This window comes from Brachypodium distachyon, chromosome 2 (genome assembly GCF_000005505.3).
Source record: "Brachypodium distachyon strain Bd21 chromosome 2, Brachypodium_distachyon_v3.0, whole genome shotgun sequence".
Classification (NCBI taxonomy): Eukaryota; Viridiplantae; Streptophyta; class Magnoliopsida; order Poales; family Poaceae; genus Brachypodium; species Brachypodium distachyon.
This window is the reverse complement of record NC_016132.3, coordinates 35,772,070-35,789,243: the sequence shown is the minus strand read 5'-3', so window position 1 is coordinate 35,789,243 and position 17,174 is coordinate 35,772,070. Positions and strand designations below refer to the sequence as shown.

Sequence of the window (17,174 nt, the reverse complement as noted above, 5' to 3'; positions counted from 1 at the left end):
CCGCCGCCCCGAGCTGCCCCAGCCGCGCCGCCGCGCCGTTCGCCGTCGACCCCCGCCGCCCGTCGCCCGACCTCCTCGCCCGAGCGCCGACCGCCTGCGCCCGTCCGCCTCCAACCCGCGCCGACCGCCGCGCCCGTTGCCGTCCCTCGCCGCCCCGCACGCTGCCCTGCGCCGCGCCCCAAGCCGCCTGCGCCGCCGTCCACCGCCGTCCGGCGAGCCCGCGTCGCCCGGGTAAAACCCTAAGCGCCAGCCAGTGCCGTGCCGCCACGTGGCAGGTTCATATTTTTTAGTTTTTGTTTTATTTTCGGCCGAAATAAAAGTGCAAATTTGCAGAAAAGCCCCCAATGTTTCAAACCGTCTTAACTTTTAAACCACTTGTCCAAAATTCACGATCCACACCTTTTTGGAATCCTTAGGAAATGTAGAATCTTTTGGCACTGTCCAAATTCAAATTTGAATGATCTAAACTAGGTCAATTTACAGAAAGGCTTTAAATGCCATTTAAATCATAACTAATTATTTAGAAGTCCTTTTTGAATGAAACCAGTGCCCAAAATTTGTTTTATTGTCCTCTGTCCAATGGGACAGAGAAATAAATATTTTGAATTAAATTGTTTTGCAGATGCAAATAAAACCTTGTTTTAAGGTTTAAACCCTAGCTTTTGCCTTTTGTTTTAAACGTAATGCATTAAACTTAAATTACCAATACTTAGGATCAGTTGATCACCCAAATAAAATAAATCCAATCATGACACATGTTGCATCGCATCATAGCATACTTTCTTTTGTCATGTTTGAATTGTGTGTTTATGTATGTGTATGTTTGTTTGTCTCGTATAGTTTTCTCGGAGAGCGAACCTTGCGAGTGTGACGAGTGTTTGAACTCGAACTACTGTGACAAAGGCAAGTTCAGTTTGATCATTTACCCATTATTTTATTGTGCACTAGATTTTATTAGTTGCATTGTCATTATTGTATCTATGCTAGCTATGATTTGTCCTAGTAGTATAGGATACCTTTGCCATGACTTCACCACCAATTGCCATCGTAGTAGTAAAATGCTATGATATGATAATATACGAGGGCGGTATTATTACAATGTGATACTATTGAAATTACAATATGATTTTCCTAGTGTATGGCAAAACAAGTAATTCAATGAACCGTCCTGGGTGGGCTGCTTTGAGTTTTCAGATGTCGTGACGTTAGGTCCATTTCTATGGGGCCCGCTGAGTCGTCTCTCCGTGTGATTCGGGAGCGTACATGGTCGTCTCCCCGTGAGATTCGGGGAGCGCCTGCGTCACAATGTGGGATGCCACCCGGGGTAACCAGAAACTGGACTAGTTTCCTGTTTAGTAGCTTCCAGTACAACCACATGGTAATATGGGCTCTGCCAGGATGGATGTAAGACATATGATCCTGGATCCGAGGGATTGTGCAGATGTAGCCGTGTAGGTGGGAACGTAGGTCCCTCAGGTGGTCTAGATGATTATGGTCTGAAAATTCCTGTAATCGATGCCGTTGCTACTCTACCCTGAGGACAGCAAGGGATTAACACGTCGATTTCTGTGGGGAATGTGTACAACCTCTCGAGAGTGTCAAACTAAGTACTTAGCCGTGTCCCCGGTTACGGACAATTATGAGCAACTAGATATGGGGGGCTGTAAGGAAAGTCTCACTCATTCCAATTTCTTAAATAAAATGAATGGATTGAACTGGGTCGGAGCATTGATGTTTCTACTCAATGTGCCTAGGTTAATAGGAGTATGGGTGTTTCTACCCCGTGTCCAATAGAATTCAAAACTATTTGTTTAAAAAGGATAGGATTGAACAATGATGCTTTTATGCAAATAGCCAAACCCCTCCTAGCCAAATACTGCATGTACCTGATAGGATCTGTTATAACCCTTTGGTGAACTTGCCAATACATTCAATGTATTGACCCCCTAGTGGCTGCAACGTTTAAATGTTGCAGGTTAACCAGGTGAAGAGTGACGTACGAAGAGTTAGGGTTATGAGTTTACATTCCAACATGTTTCGACTGTGGAGTTGTTATGGGGCTTCTACATCTTCTGTTTTCCGCTGCAAGATTTTATCTTCTTCTGAGCTAACCCACGAGGTTATGCAATATGTAAGGTTCTGGATCAATGCGATGTAATATACTTTTGACCTTTGTATCTTGATATTACATCTTGAAACTGTGTGTGCTAGCGAGTCGATCCAGGGACTAGCACTGTAAGCACAGAGATCGAACCCTAGTAAGGGGGAGGATCGCTTCAATGATGTTCTTAGAAGAAAAGAAAAGCTGAACAAGAGGCTAATGTAAATATTCAGGCTTCATATTGAAGTTAATTTGCAGAGAAGCAGAGGTCGCGCGCCGGCAGGTCCAGTCGCCGCATGAGTGCCGGCATGGCGACCTCCACGGCTTCGGATGCGCACGTCGTGGCGTCCACGCGCACCCACGAGCGCGGCCCGCCGCCGCGCTTCTTCAGGCCGTTGACGTCGATGGACACGCCGCTCCCTCCGCCGCCGCCGGCGACGACTCCGACGACGCTGCCGCCACCCGCCGCGGTGAGGCGCGTTAGAGGCGGCGCGGGGTGGGAGGAGGAGGCGGTCCTTGAGGTCGTGGTCCATGGCGGCTGGGGATCTGTGGTGGGGGCGGGGTGTGAGTGGCGTGGTGGGCGAGTCTGCGTAGCGTAGTGAAGGAGCTGAGGTGGTGTGTGTGCGGAGGGGAAGGGATGCCGAACGGCCGCCATGGACTCGGTTTTTTTTTTGACAGCAAACGCTACCCGACTTTATATAACAAGGAAAACAAACACATACAAATACGCCAAAGAAAGGAAACGGAAGGAACTGCAGCCTCCACCAAGAAACAGAGAAGCCCAAAAGAAACTAAAAGTAGGACTAAAACCAAAGTCTTCTCTGCAACCTCCAACGCCACTGAAATCTGATCCCCTCCGCTGTTGCCGGAGTCGTAGGCAGAGGGAACGAGCTCTCGTAGGCCACGCACCAGGCACTGGAGAAGTCCCTCATAGGCCATGGACTCGGGTTGGCATGCCGAAGAGGTGGTGCATTTCCTACCGCAGATTCGCCACATCTCTCCTCCTGTTTCAATAGTTTCTCGATCCATCGGCACGGATCATACTAATCGTCGTACGAGTATGCGATATATTTGCAAGTGTAATAAACACAGGGTTTGTCCATGTGGACACGGTCAAATCTGAGATCGCTAACTGGCAGTTGCCACTAAAGTCTGTTGGAAAATTTAAATTTGTAGAGCCGGTTGCAATCAAATCTTCGTCTCCTAATCGCTGAAATGAACACCTTAGTCTTACTGTTCATGGTTTTAGTGACCTTAAAAATGTATACAAATAGTGATTGTCAGAGTGGTCACGGTCAAGCCTGCTATCGTTGACTAACTATTGCTAAGGGGATTTTTGTATGAGTGGAAATTTACAAGATTGCCGTTTTATTTTGATGGTTTAGACTTCTGATTAGTTTACGCATGAATGACTTATATTCCACAGAGGAAAATCTTCGTTGCTATAGGCTCTATATTTATCTCAAACCATATAGGAACTTTTACTAAAGATTCATTTTACTATATTCTATACATTCTATAGGAAAAATTACATCCACTCCAACCTCTTGGAAGAAATCCTATTTGGTCCAATCAAATAAATTAACTTTGTTCCAAACAAAATCCTATGAATCAAATAGTTGTTGCATGCTCCAGGAATCAACTTTGCTCATATGAATCAACATTGCTCGTTTGATAATGTGGCATGCTTGCATGTTGAGATAAATCCAATAGTTGTGATGATGTCGCATGCTTGCATGTTGAGGCCTCCTGTGATTCAAAGGATTTTCATAGGAATTTTGAAGGCTTGAAATAATCATTAGAAATTTTTCCTATGTTGCTCGTTTGATTCGTAGGATCAAATTATATACTCCCTCCAATCCATACTAATTGTCTCAAATTTGTCATAATATGGATGTATATATGCCTAACAAGCGTCTAGATACATGTAATATTTTAACAACTAATATGAATCGGAGAGAGTAGCTTAAACCCACGTCACAATTTGTCAAAAAAATGACCCAAGGCAGTGACCCAAAATCATAAGGCACCCACGTGAACCCTCCGTCTTATCCCACGGTTTCTTCTTCTTTTTTTTTTCCTGACCACGTTGTTTTTCTCTCACAGAATCGATCCCCAATCTCGTAGAATCCCCAGTCGCACAAAATGCCGCCGCTCGTTTCCCTCACAGAATCCCCAATCTCCCTCCTCAACCAGCACCGCCCGGGGATTGCCAGCCGCTGCCGCCCAGGCCTGCCCCTCTGCTGCCGGGGCCAATTTCGCCGCCTCGAACAGCGCCTGTCGCGGCCACCTCCTCGACCACCGTCGGTGCCTCCTCTTCGCCTCGCTGGCGCCTCCTCAACCAGCACCGCCAGCCTGAGTGCAGGAATGGGGGCATCCGGTTCAGGGGAGAAAGAGGGCAGCGCAGAGCGGCTGTGTGGGAGCGCCAGAGGTAGGCGGTGACGGGAGGAGGTGTCGAGTTCACCGTCGAGTGCGAGCTTCACCGGGGCGCATCGAGCACGGCCCACGGATTCGATTTTGTTTTGTGCTATGTATCGAGATTGTTGTTGTAAAGTAAGAGCCAAAATGCAGATTAGGTCAAGCTATCCCTATGTTTTCAAATCAGGCTAGGTTAATTTGATGTGGATAAGCAATTTTGCATGTACCTAATTGTGCAGGTTCAAGGTTTAATCCCCAATTCGATTCGCCGTGTGCCAATTTAGTTATAGGTTATAGTGAACATTTTTCCTCAAGCAACTGTGTTGAATTAAAAGTTGTACCAAATTAGGCTAAAATTAAATTCCTAAACTTTCTTGAATCATGAGTTGCTAGGCTAATTGCATAGTTAGTTGCTTCTGGGCCACTCAACTATTATTGCTCCATATATAGACTAAAAGTCTGCCTAACATCTGAAACTAGTTCTCTTTTTTCAGTTCTGTTATTTGGTTGTTATCATCAGATCTATATTTTGTTATTTCTTATGCTCAATTTTTGTTGCCTATGTATTAACTACCTAGCCTGATGTTAGCCTTCTCTGGGAATATGTAGGACTTTAGAAGTCCTGTTTTTGTGTGTTGACCAAAAATATAGGTTACCTTGTTCTAATATACAGGAGTGGGAATCTGGTTTTCTCAGTGTTTTTGCTGAAAAAAATAGATCTGTTTTTGCAATATATAGGTTACCTGGTTCTAATATATAGGTTACCTAGTTCTAATATATAGGTTGCCTAGTCTCGTCCATTTCTGAAATTGTCAACTTAAAAACCTTCATAGAAATGCAGAACAGTCTAAGGTGTACACAAAAAATATATGAAAAGCTTAGATCTAAACAGGCCTTTTTTCTTAACCGGCCCTTTTTGCTAGTAGATTGGGCTCTTGCCTCATCGAAATGCAGAACAGTCAATGGTGTACACAAAAAATATATGAAAGGTTTATATGATTAATTAAAAGTAAAGATATCCTTAAAGACTTCAAATTGTCAACTCGAAACTCACAAGAAATGCAAACCAATCTAAGATTTACACAAAAAAATCTTGGTCATCTTCGTCTTGGAAATCGACTGGAGCGACAACTCCATCATCAATGTAGGTGTCGTCAGGATCAAGGTCTTCGTCTGCTATGTTCTCATCACCAGGTTCAGGCATGGGTGAAGCACGCGCATTCTCAATAACTGAAGCATCATCACTGACCCCTTCCACGTCGGTCCTACGCCAAGCTGTCAACTCATCTTGATTATGTTGAACATTCATATGTTCCACTCCTACTACGAGTGAGTCAGCATCGGTATCAGCAACAATATTAGAACTGTCTTCTCCTTCAGGCATTGCAAATAGGTTCCTAGGTTTCAGTCTAAGGACGCTGCACCAATTAGCTCTCTTAGCGGTTTTCACATAACACACCTTCTCTGCCTGTGTGGCCAGGATGTATGGCTCGTCTGCATATCAACGCAAAGTGATATCAATATCGATGATCCCATATTGATCTTTATTGAACCTTCTTGATTTCGTCCTATTTGCTCCAGGAACATCAAACCACTCGCACTCGAACAATACGACTTCCTTCTCGTCAGGAAATTCAAGGGTAATGATTCTTTTAAGAACTCCGTACCACTCCATGCCATCACCCATGACAACAACACCGCTGTTCTGAGTGACTAGGGATTTCTCTAGATCAATGGTCCGAAAGAGAAAGCCATTAATGACACACCTATTGGACACACGAACTCGATGATCTGGACCACGAGATAGATTATATAGATTTTCTTCGACTTCTCCCTGTTCATGCAGTGTCCTAATATGCGGTTACAGTTACATGTGAAATATATTAGTAATATACATAAAAAATTGACAAGGTACAAATGATCCGAGATATATCGCTCACTTTACGTTCAAACCAAGACACAAATTGTTTCTTGTGCCTTTCTTCAACTTTGTGCGTGCTGGTTTTCCTCAATTCAGCCATATGCTGTCTGAAAATTTGTTAATAATCTCCTCAGTTAAATGTATAGTCAGCACATAAATACTAGAAATTTCTAATAATAAAATTTCACATGAAACTTACTCTATCCAATCATTGGTCTCTTCACTGTTTGAAAGTATGTAGTACCTCATCTTCTGCAAGACAGAATCAGGTATAGTCTCGAGACTTACTATGGCACGATCGAAGTCCAATTTCTCAAATACACTTAGCCCAGAAGGTGGTTCATCAGCGCTCTGTACATGACGATCTGCCCTGTTCTCCTTTGTAGAAATGTCATCAAAGAACCGAGAACAGAATGTAGTGCACTCCTCCGAGATATATCCCTCTGCTATTGAACCTTCTGGCAGCGCTTTGTTCCTCACATAGCCTTTCAGTGTACGTAGATACCTTTCTACTGGATACATCCATCTATAGCAAACCGGGCCTCCAAGTCTAGCCTCTTCAGCTACATGAACTGGTAAATGCACCATAATATAAAAAAACGCTGGTGGGAATATCATCTGTAAGCGACAAAGGGTCTCTGAAATCAAACTGCTAAGTTTTTCGAGTTCAGCCACCTCCAGCTCCTTCGAACATATTGAGTTAAAGAAGCTACTGAGCTGGATCAATGGGATCGCTATAACTTCAGGCAATATATGGCGTACCACCAAGGGTATAAGTTTTTGTAACATAACATGGTAGTCATGACTTTTAACTCCAACAAGCTTGCAACCGGCGACGTCAACACATCGCCTAATATTTGAGGCATAACCATCTGGCATCTTCACCTCTTGTAGAAATTTGCACATGATTTGCTTCTTTTCTTTCTCTAAGTAGTACAACCCTGGCGGTAAAGTGTATTTACCATCGGTGATCTCTGGATGCATATCCGTCCTTATACCCATATGTTGCAGATCAAGTCGAGCCTTCTCACCATCCTTAGATTTACCATCTATACCAAGCAATGTCCCCATCAAACTCTCACATATGTTCTTCTCAACATGCATCACATCTAAATTATGGCGTATAAGCAATGATTTCCAATAAGGAAGCTAAAAAAAATACTCTTCTTCCTCCAGTTGTGCCACCTATTATCTTCATCACGCTGCTTCCTCTTCCTTGAACCAATTCTGAAAGTTACTTGCTCGAAACTAGTGTACTGCTACAATACCTCCTCACCATTGAGCGGCACCGGACGCTCCCTGGTTTCATAGCTGTTATTGAAGTTGTCCTTGTTTCTTCGCCACCTGTGGTCCAAGGGCAAAAAATGGCGATGCCCCATGTAGCAATGCTTTGAACCAAATTTTAACCAAAGGTGATCAGTATACTGGTGACAATAAGGACAAGCAAACTTGCCTTTCGTGCTCCAACCAGATAACATCGCATATGCAAGGAAATCGTTTATTGTCCAAAGAAGTAGTGCACGTAGAGTAAAATTCTTCTTCACCTTCGCATCCCATGCTTCAACTCCTTTTTCCCATAGCAATTTAAGCTCATTGATCAGAGGCTGCAAATACACATCAATGTTCATTCCTGGAGATTTAGGCCCAGGTATCAGCATGGACATCATCCAGTAAGATTGTTTCAAGCACAACCAAGGAGGCAGGTTATAAGGAATTAGGATCACCGGCCATGTAGTGTTAAGTCACACTGAGCATCCCAAAAGGATTGAAGCCATCTGATGCAAGTCCCAACCTAACATTACATGGATCCAATGCAAATTCTTTATACTGCTCGTCAACGTGCTTCCATTCAAGTGAGTCGGTTGGGTGCCGCATTTTCCCATCCTGCACTAATTTTTCCTTGTGCCAACGCATATGCAACGATGTGATCTCATTCATATATAATCTTCGCAGACGAGGAACAAGTGAAAAATACCTAAGTATTTTACGAGGAAGCGGCTTCTTTGCTCCATCGGGATCTCTCGTTTTCCACCTACTCTCCCCACATGTTGGACACTCGTCCATATCTTTGTAGGCTCCATGAAATAACACACAGTCATTCACACAAGCATGAATCTTTTCGTAGTCCAGACCAAGATCTCGAACTACTTTTCGAACTTTATCCAAGCTATCTGGAACACAATGTCCTTCTGGGAGCAAAAGACTGAACAAGTGAAGTATCTGCTCCATGCCTTGGTTGCTAATACCGAACATGCACTTAATCTGAAATAGCCTGACAATGAAAGATACTTTGGTAGCCTCCTTGCAACCTGGGTACAATTCTTTCTTCGCTTCTTGCATTAAGTTGAAGAATTTCTTTGCAGACTCATTTGGCTCCTCCTTATCACCACTTCCTGTTATTTTTCCATCTATAGCTCCACTGATTAGTGATGTAAAGAGATCTTTGGTAGAGCTTGAATCGTCTCGTGATTCGGCTTCACTGAAGTCACAATCATCATCCATAGGTTCAGCAACGCGAAGTTTCTGTTTAATAAAATCCTTATCAAACCCTTTTGTCAGCAAGTGCTGTTCAACCTCTGTTTTTGTTATGTACACTAGGCAACGACACCTGCAACATGGACATGCCGTAGTCTGGCCTGGATAGTTCCCTTGAAATTCTTTCTCAATGAATTGCTGGAAACCGGCTTGCCACGCTTCATCTGTATGTGGCAATAGCATCCAACTCCTATCAGCATCGTGTGACATCTTAATTTACAGTTCCTGCAGCGATGGAAAAAGAGCGACCAACTGATTTAACACATGCCAAACAAATGTTTCCCTCTTCTCAAATGAATGAACGTGAATATGTAAATTAACCATATATATATTGACAAACTTATTTGGGTTGATACTTATTCGGGTTGAAACTTGAAAGGGCTGGTCTCTGCAGATTCCTCTTCTAATTTTGTCTGGTAGGTTGAAACTTACTCCGTATTTGGGTTCAAATGGAATAAGTTCATGAGTTATCAGCCATGTGATCAGGAAGGTGAGCCTCTTCCAGGAACCGAGCTAAAAGAGGTAAGGCTTTCTTTCATTACGGATGATGCTTATTATATTTAGCAACACTGCTTATTTGTGGATATTCACGCCTAAAATTGTACTTTGCCCCAGATCTGGAGAGTAGCTCCTACTCCACCGAGTGACAAGTACCAGTATACATACTTCGCGCACAAAATAAATAGCTTTGATATGGATCGAAGTATGTTAATTGTAATTTTGAACTGGTAGATGTAGTTTTCAAATGCTAGGTGTAGTTTTGAATTGCTAGATGTAGTTTTGAATTGCTAGATGTAGTTTTGAACTGCTAGAAGTAATTTACTGATCGTGTGTTCAGAGATTCCCGTCGGAGGAGGCATCATCCCATTTTTGTTGCTTCCTACAAAATTATTGTTCCGTGCTGGTCTTGTGTGTCCAGAGGTTCTTGTTTGAGAAGGGGTCATCTCATTCTGTATGTGTTGGCATGGTTAAAAATCATAGCTTTATTTTTATTGGGGAGTTGGTATTCTTACAGGAGTACCATTTCGTTTGAATATATACAAATGTCATTCACTTAGTTGTCAGGTAGAATTTGAATTGTGTTATACCTGTTTTCATCTATGACATATAGGGCTTGATCATTTGATTTGTGAAGGGAATTTATATCTACTTTTATGCTATGCAGGCATGTGACTATTTTTGCAGCAAAGATATGTCTTCTCATTGCTCTCTACGGGTGAACTATCTTGTACCTGACACTCTGCTGTTAGAGAAGTAATTGCAGTAGTACCTTTGGAACCTGGTTCCAGAAGGTTTCAGTATTTTTGGTCTTTTTTATCTGAACTTTGTGTTTTCCAAACATGGCGAAATGCTATTGGATGTAAAATTGGTTGCTGAGATTTACCCGGCTACAGTAGGAATTGAATTAGAGAAAATTGTAGCAGTAGTTTTAAGTTGCCACTTTCAGTAAGGGAGATGGGAATATATTAGGAGCATCCAGTTTTGACCGAGATGTTCTTTTTGGGGGCGGTTTCAGGTGCTAATTCAAAGTTAAGCTGGCTACATCCAGTCTGGTGGGTACCTGTGAAGCCCTTCTAGTGATTCATGAAGCCCCTTCGATTACATCCTTCGTGAGCTGGGTTCAAAGCTAACTGCTAGTTGAGGCAATTAATTAAAGGTGCTAACAGCTAGTGAAGTCCTGTACGTTTCCATAGGATTTGAGTGGTCCGGGCATTCTATTCAGTTCCTATTCCTACAAATTATAAACCGAACAGGGCTGTAATCATATATTCAAGAACATATATGGATAATCGATCTCATACCTGGGCGTGCGATTGCTGCGGGAGGCGTCGTCTCACGTATCGTACGTGAGTCTGCTTTTCTTCTCTCGATTTTCTGGGTTGATGTTTAACTACAAGCAAGTTTGTCCAATATATATAGATGCAGTACCATGAACAATCCTAATAGGTGTTGGACAAATTATAGTCTGCATCTAGGTATACTAATAGGTGTTGGACACAAATTCTAGTCTGCATCTAGGTATACTCACATGAGCAATCCTAATAGGTGTTGGACACACATTGTATAGTCAGGGTTAGGCAAGTCTGTGTGCGTGTACGTGCTGTTCTGGAAAAATGAACCGGGTGTTGGACCGGACGGGCAACTGGACCGGAGAAAACTTGATGAACCGGGCAGTTTTATTGAAAACCGGCGAACCGGACGGTTTAGGCCAAACCGGCCGGTTCAGCTGCTGTTCTGGAAAAATGAAGACCCACACCTAAAAAATTCACGAGAAGCACGGATCAAACTCACGACCTATCTCTTCCCATGAGGATGCACCTGCTAGCGACCTGAGCTATCAATTCTTGCTTGCTATTGAGGGGAAAACAATTGTTTTAACCTGTTTACATCGTTGCGCCTGTTCTTGAACATTTGTTTCAACTGGGCTGTGCGCCAGTTGGGCTGGGCCAGTTGCGGCCTTCCGGCAAACACGGACGGGAATTGACAGATTGGACCTACCAATTCCAGTTGGGTTGCTTTTTTTAATTTTTATAATATATTTATTTTAAAATATATTATTTTATTATAAATATGTGCTTCCTATCTCAAATTAATGTCATGTTCAGAAACGTGCAACTAATTCATAATTCCGCCGGCACACTGCGCCTGTCTCCGTTATCTCCCCGCCGTTTCTCCACTTGGTGGACACCAGAACCTGATTTGGTCCCATATAAAAAAATGAGTTGGGATTTTTTCTTTTTTTTGCCTTACCAAATAGCGACCGCTTACATGTGTTGCAATAGAACTTCGATTGTTGCAACCCAATAAGAGCATGGTTGCTATATCAAAAACTCTCTTGCATCCATTAAGGGTTCCATTGCTATAAAAAATATGTTTCTGCAACGACTACGTCATGTTGCCATTTCCAATGGCACGTTTGCATCGATTCTGATTTTGGTTGCTATATCCAATAAGCGTTTGCCACCATTCAGCTTTACGTTGCTATTTCTAATGGGTCGTTCGCAACCAGGAAATATTGGTTGCCATAGAAAATCCTTTTGCAGCAAGTACCATTGGCGTTGTTATATGGAATAGGTCCTTCGCAACGCCCAACAATTGTTGCTATACCAAATGCTCTTTTGCAACCCTTACATAACAAGTGGCAATAACTAAGGCAACACAAACATGTATCGGGGCGATATGTCATAATTATCGTAACCCCAATAATTGAAAACACAACAATACAAATCCGTTGCAACATTACCCGCTATTGGAACCACCAGACCCCATATCGCAACCAACACCGAATAATGTTGCAGTATAACCTATCTATTGCATCCGAATTCATCTTGTGGCTAACATTTCCGTGGCATAAGGATGAAAACCTTGTAGTCATGTCTTATTCCTTCCTAACTAAACCACCAGCATGTTCCGATGAGGAAGTTAAAAACTTTGGCCACCTAACAGTTGGTTGTTTTCTGCAACTACCTCCTCAAAGGTGCGGTTTATCTATTGGCGCGCTAATGAACGGTTCACAGAGCAACATCTTTCCTTCGCTGGCTCACTTGTTGTTTGCCACTTTTTTGGAGGTGCAAATAATCCATTGGCCCCACGCCATGCATGGGGTTAATTTTGTTTTCTCATGCGTCATGGTGTGCTTACCTTTTAGGGAAGAAATTCAGCGGGTTCAGTTGCCGCAGATGCCGGATTCGGATCGCTGGAACCTTGCACCTGATGGGAGGTACTCCGCGCGCTCGGCTTATGATGCTCAGCTCCTTGCGTTGATCCCCCAACCAACCCTGAGCAGTATTTGGAAGATCAGGGCCGAAAGGAAGATCAAGTTTTTCCTTTGGTTATAGTGCAAAATCGATTGTGGACGGCTGATAGGCTTAGGTCTAGACGGTGGCCACATGATTGTGCTCCTTTTGTGACCAAGCTCTGGAAGATATCTCTCACCTCTTCCTGAATTGTCCTTTTGCTAAAGAGGTTTGGAGCAATGTGCAGGTGTTTTAGCCCAGGGCTGCGGCCATAGCCCTCTCCTCTGCTTCGGTTAGGAGCTGCTGGATGAGGATTCTAGCTAATGGGAAAATCTGCAGCTGCCAAAGATGGATAATCTGTTAGTGCATACATGTTTTGGCAGATATGGAAGGAGAGATGCAAGAGAACTTTTTAGCAAAATCGTCGCCCGTGACTGTTGTTGTACGTTTAATTAAGGTTTTTATTTATTTATGTGCCTCTCCTTCCTTAACTGTACTCAGAAATACCCAGACCTCATAAGTGTGCTCGCTTCTACACCCGCCCCCTTTGTCGATTCCTCGCAAATGCCCTCATGGAGCACTTCCTAACGGTCACCCCTTTGACTGTTTGCTTCCGACAGGTAGGCCGCGGGCAACGCTGACAGGTGGGGCCAAATAGGTGTTCTGACGTGTGGGGCGACGAGGATGCAGGGCAAGCGGCCAGGGGCTGAACGGGTCCGGTCTCCTTACATGCAGGCCAGGGCGCGGCATGACGGGTGGGGGCGGTCGGCTGAGCTGACATGTGGACCGATGCCAGGAATGACAGGTGGGGGCGGTCGAGGGAGCTGACATGTCGGCGGACGTCCTCTAAAAAAATCATGTGGGCGAACACAAATACTGGCAGGTGGGGTCGGTTGGTTGATTTTAATCTGAAATTTGGTTGTGGCCTTTCCCTTTCCAGGTGGACAAGTGTGCCAAGGTTGGCTGATTTTAATCTGAAATAAATAACAAATAGAAGGAGCAGAAATAATTATGTCAAGTAAGAATATATAACAAATTCAAGACAGTAATTTTATAAAAACTCATTATCCAAAGCAATTTGCATTTTCGCGTACGGGACGCTGCCTCCTCCACCTGCCAGTATTTGCATGCGTCTCGTATGCGTAAGTGCAAATTGATTCATGTAGTAACGCAGTATCTTGGGACCTGAATTTTTGGCCCCCGAGCTACTCATGTCTTGTTATCTGGATCGGAAGTCCCACTGTTCGGTTTGAATGCTGGTGGGCCAGGTTCACTCGGTTGGATTATTGAAATTGGGAATACAGGCCGAGGTGCTCTTGTTCTGGTCCAGTAGCCGGTATTTGGTCCATGGGGGCGATTCTTTTTGTTCTGGCCCATGAAGCGTCTTGTGTGCCAATTAGTTGATTGTCATGCGCCCCGCGCCCCGCGTTTGACTAGTTCTTTTTAATTTGAAAACATGTATCTGTTCGCCCATCATCGCTAAGTTGATTGGCTTCGGCTTGGTCAAAAAAAAAAGTTGATTGGCTTTGGATGGAATTCTGGTACATGTGTAGAGGTTTGGGTTCATTGCGTCATGAAAATAAATATACCTCCCTAGGTTGTGTAGAGGTTTTCTGTTCTTTATTTCTTCACGGCATGAAGACATGTGCCAAACCGAACTGGATGGGGTCGAAATCTCATCCTGTGCCAGAAAGTAGTATTTGTACCAAAGCGTGGAATCCAGTTAATTTCGGCATGGGCCATAAAATATTTCAGACATGGATAAAAAATATATTTGAACCAAAGTGTGAAATCAAGAGTGTGGCCCATGTCGTTATGCACGGACATGACCTCTTCCTTTTGGAATACAAAAGACGGACGAACTCTGAAAAAAAAACATTTTTTCCAACCCAGTCTGATCACAAAAATCTGGCCCATGTCGGTATGCACGATCACGTGCCAAAAAACAACCGTGCCAACCCAAACTGCCGTCCGAAAAAAACACTCAAAGTGTGCCATCGAGAGTCTGGCCCATGTTGCTATGCACGGACAAGGACCTGTAGCTTCCTTGGGATACAAAAGACGGACAAAAAACAATTTTTCCAACCAGGTCCGATAAAAAGAAAAACTGGCCCATGTCGGTATGCGCGATCACAGACCAACCACCCCTGCACACAGATTTGATGACCCATCTTTGTTTAATCGCGGCAATCAAAGATGGTCAAACTAACAGTTGCGACGAAAGACGTCAGACGTGCCATCGGCCCATGTAGGTTCACTGGATCGGGGCCACAAGCGCGTATGCACGTCCGTAACGGTTGGATGGCCCATCTTATTTGGTCACCAACACCGAGAACGGCCCCTGAACGAGTCCCCCGATGGCCCAACTGACCGTGAACAAAACCGGGGAATACATATTGAATGAGGGCTGGGCGGGAGAATACAACTGCGTGGGTCCGACCACGGCTATATCTCAACGCGCGAGTGGCACCCAAGATTGCGCGATGTAAGTAGCTCGGGAGCTGATCGGCATTTTCGAGTATCTTGGACATTCAATGTGGCTCTGATACCAAATGTAGGCGCAAACCCTGGGTAGCTCTCACTCTCACGGACAGAGGTGGAAGAAGAAGGAATGGACAGCAATAAAATTTCTGGCGACGCCCCCAGCGCACACGAAAGCTCTATTCAGCTCAAACTGAAAATCCCCTAATAACAAACTACGGTTACAGGCCTGTTTTATAGCCCTGGGCGATCACTTGCGCACGCACGCACGTTGCCCGATCCGCTCGCCCAGGCCGCGCGCACGATGCGGCCAGCTCGCTCCGCGCCGCGCCGGAGCGGGAGCGTTGGACGGCAGCGTGGGTCGTCGTTTTGCGGTACGGCTGCCACGATCCCCAGCAGCTGCAGGCAGCAGGAGGAAGAAGATGGCGCCGTGACCACGAGACCTGGCCACCATGGTGGTTGTGCTGTGCTAGTGAGAGTTTGGCTTGGCAGAGGCTGACTCTGTTATCATTCATGTGCGCGCGCGTATTTGTGCTGTGGCTTTGGATATCTGGTGATGGTTAGCGGGGGTTTAGGTTGGCAGGAAGCACACGGAATGCTTGTGCCTATGTTTCAAAACCATATGAATAATATATGAATATGAGCAGAATATACATTTGGTTCAGAGTGTGTATTCGCCTTCGATCCAAGCTAGGGAATTTTGCATATGCTTCAAAACAGGATATGCTGCATCGCAGGTTACACTTATCAAGATGATTATGTCCACGAGTAACCTCTGCAAGGTTAAATAGATAGATAAACAATGCAACACGGCAATTGTTTCCATCAGCAAGTTTGGTTCAATGTTGCACTGAGGAGAATACCACAGTTTTTTTCATTTCAGCCACCTGACAATCAGGCAACTCCGCTTATTGTGCTTTCGTCCTCTGACTTCTCTTCCTCTGCCTGCCTCGAAAGCTCGAGTATCATGTTGGCAGCCCCAGACAACCTTGCTTCTTGTGGGGTCATACGAAGACCACCCTCGATGCTCAAGTCAAAATCCACACCCCTCAGATGTACACTGGTCTGGAACATTCCTAGAAACACAAGAAGACAAGCCAAAAATATGTGCTCAGAACAATGTGTAAGAACCATGAAGAGACAAGAATGACGGTCATTCAAATAACAATTCTTGACAAGTAATTGTAACGGCTAGAGGTGATCTTGCAGCAATGCCTATAAGATTACATGTGTTTGCTAACCATCAATCAAACCCTGACGCTAAATAAGACAACCACTTGAACGCACCACAACATGTGGTGGATTACATGTGATACTCTTAAGTTCATGCCCATATGGCCCAAGGACCCAATGCTTGGATACGCAGAAAACATAAAACATGAAAGTAAATATTTCCGCATACCATCTTCCGAAGGTAGTACTGTATATCTGGGAAGTATCCAGTTGCTGTCACGAGAGATCTCATCTAGCTCCTGCATTAACTAATGTCAAAAGCACATTCCATTTAAAAGTTCTAATACATCAACTATCTTGAGGTTTCTTACCTGACATTTATTGCGTAGGAGGGGTGCCTCCCTCAATTTGATCCTCTTTGTGGTCAAGGTTTGACCGTCACCTCCAGAGCAAGATGAATTGACAACTTCTGCCATATTTGAGCCAGTGTTCTTATATTTGTCTATTATTGATTTCACAGTTCGTGTCATCTTCCCTTCTGCATAAGGTAAATAGACTGAGTACTAGAAATGTGGAAATCAAGTACAGTATAAAATAACTTGGAAATTTTTTGTAAACTTTGGACAGACAACTTTTTTGCCACACTCTGTGGCTGACAATTTGTCCACCATGAGAAGTGTGGCATGCCACAGTTTAACACAAATAATTAAATGCGTCCACCAACGAAGCATGCCCACCATGTTTGCCCCAAAACCTTAATGATTGTACAGTTTGTGATTGTAAACTTTAATCATGTTTAAATGTGAAA

The 17,174-nt window shown here is 44.1% G+C and overlaps 2 long non-coding RNA genes across 2 annotated transcripts; one reads left to right on the top strand and one right to left on the bottom strand.

The window, feature by feature from the left end:
- The first annotated feature begins 4,615 nt into the window (after window positions 1-4,615).
- LOC104582747 lies at window positions 4,616-10,401 on the top strand. The gene is made up of 2 exons (XR_730734.3): window positions 4,616-9,497; window positions 9,591-10,401. It is a non-coding gene; the product is annotated as an uncharacterized LOC104582747 (long non-coding RNA).
- Window positions 10,402-16,079: 5,678 nt separating this feature from the next.
- LOC100829790 lies at window positions 16,080-16,838 on the bottom strand. Its single transcript, XR_730733.2, has 3 exons — window positions 16,738-16,838; window positions 16,596-16,665; window positions 16,080-16,269 (listed from the first exon to the last, which is right to left on the bottom strand). It is a non-coding gene; the product is annotated as an uncharacterized LOC100829790 (long non-coding RNA).
- Between the last annotated feature and the right edge of the window lie 336 nt (window positions 16,839-17,174).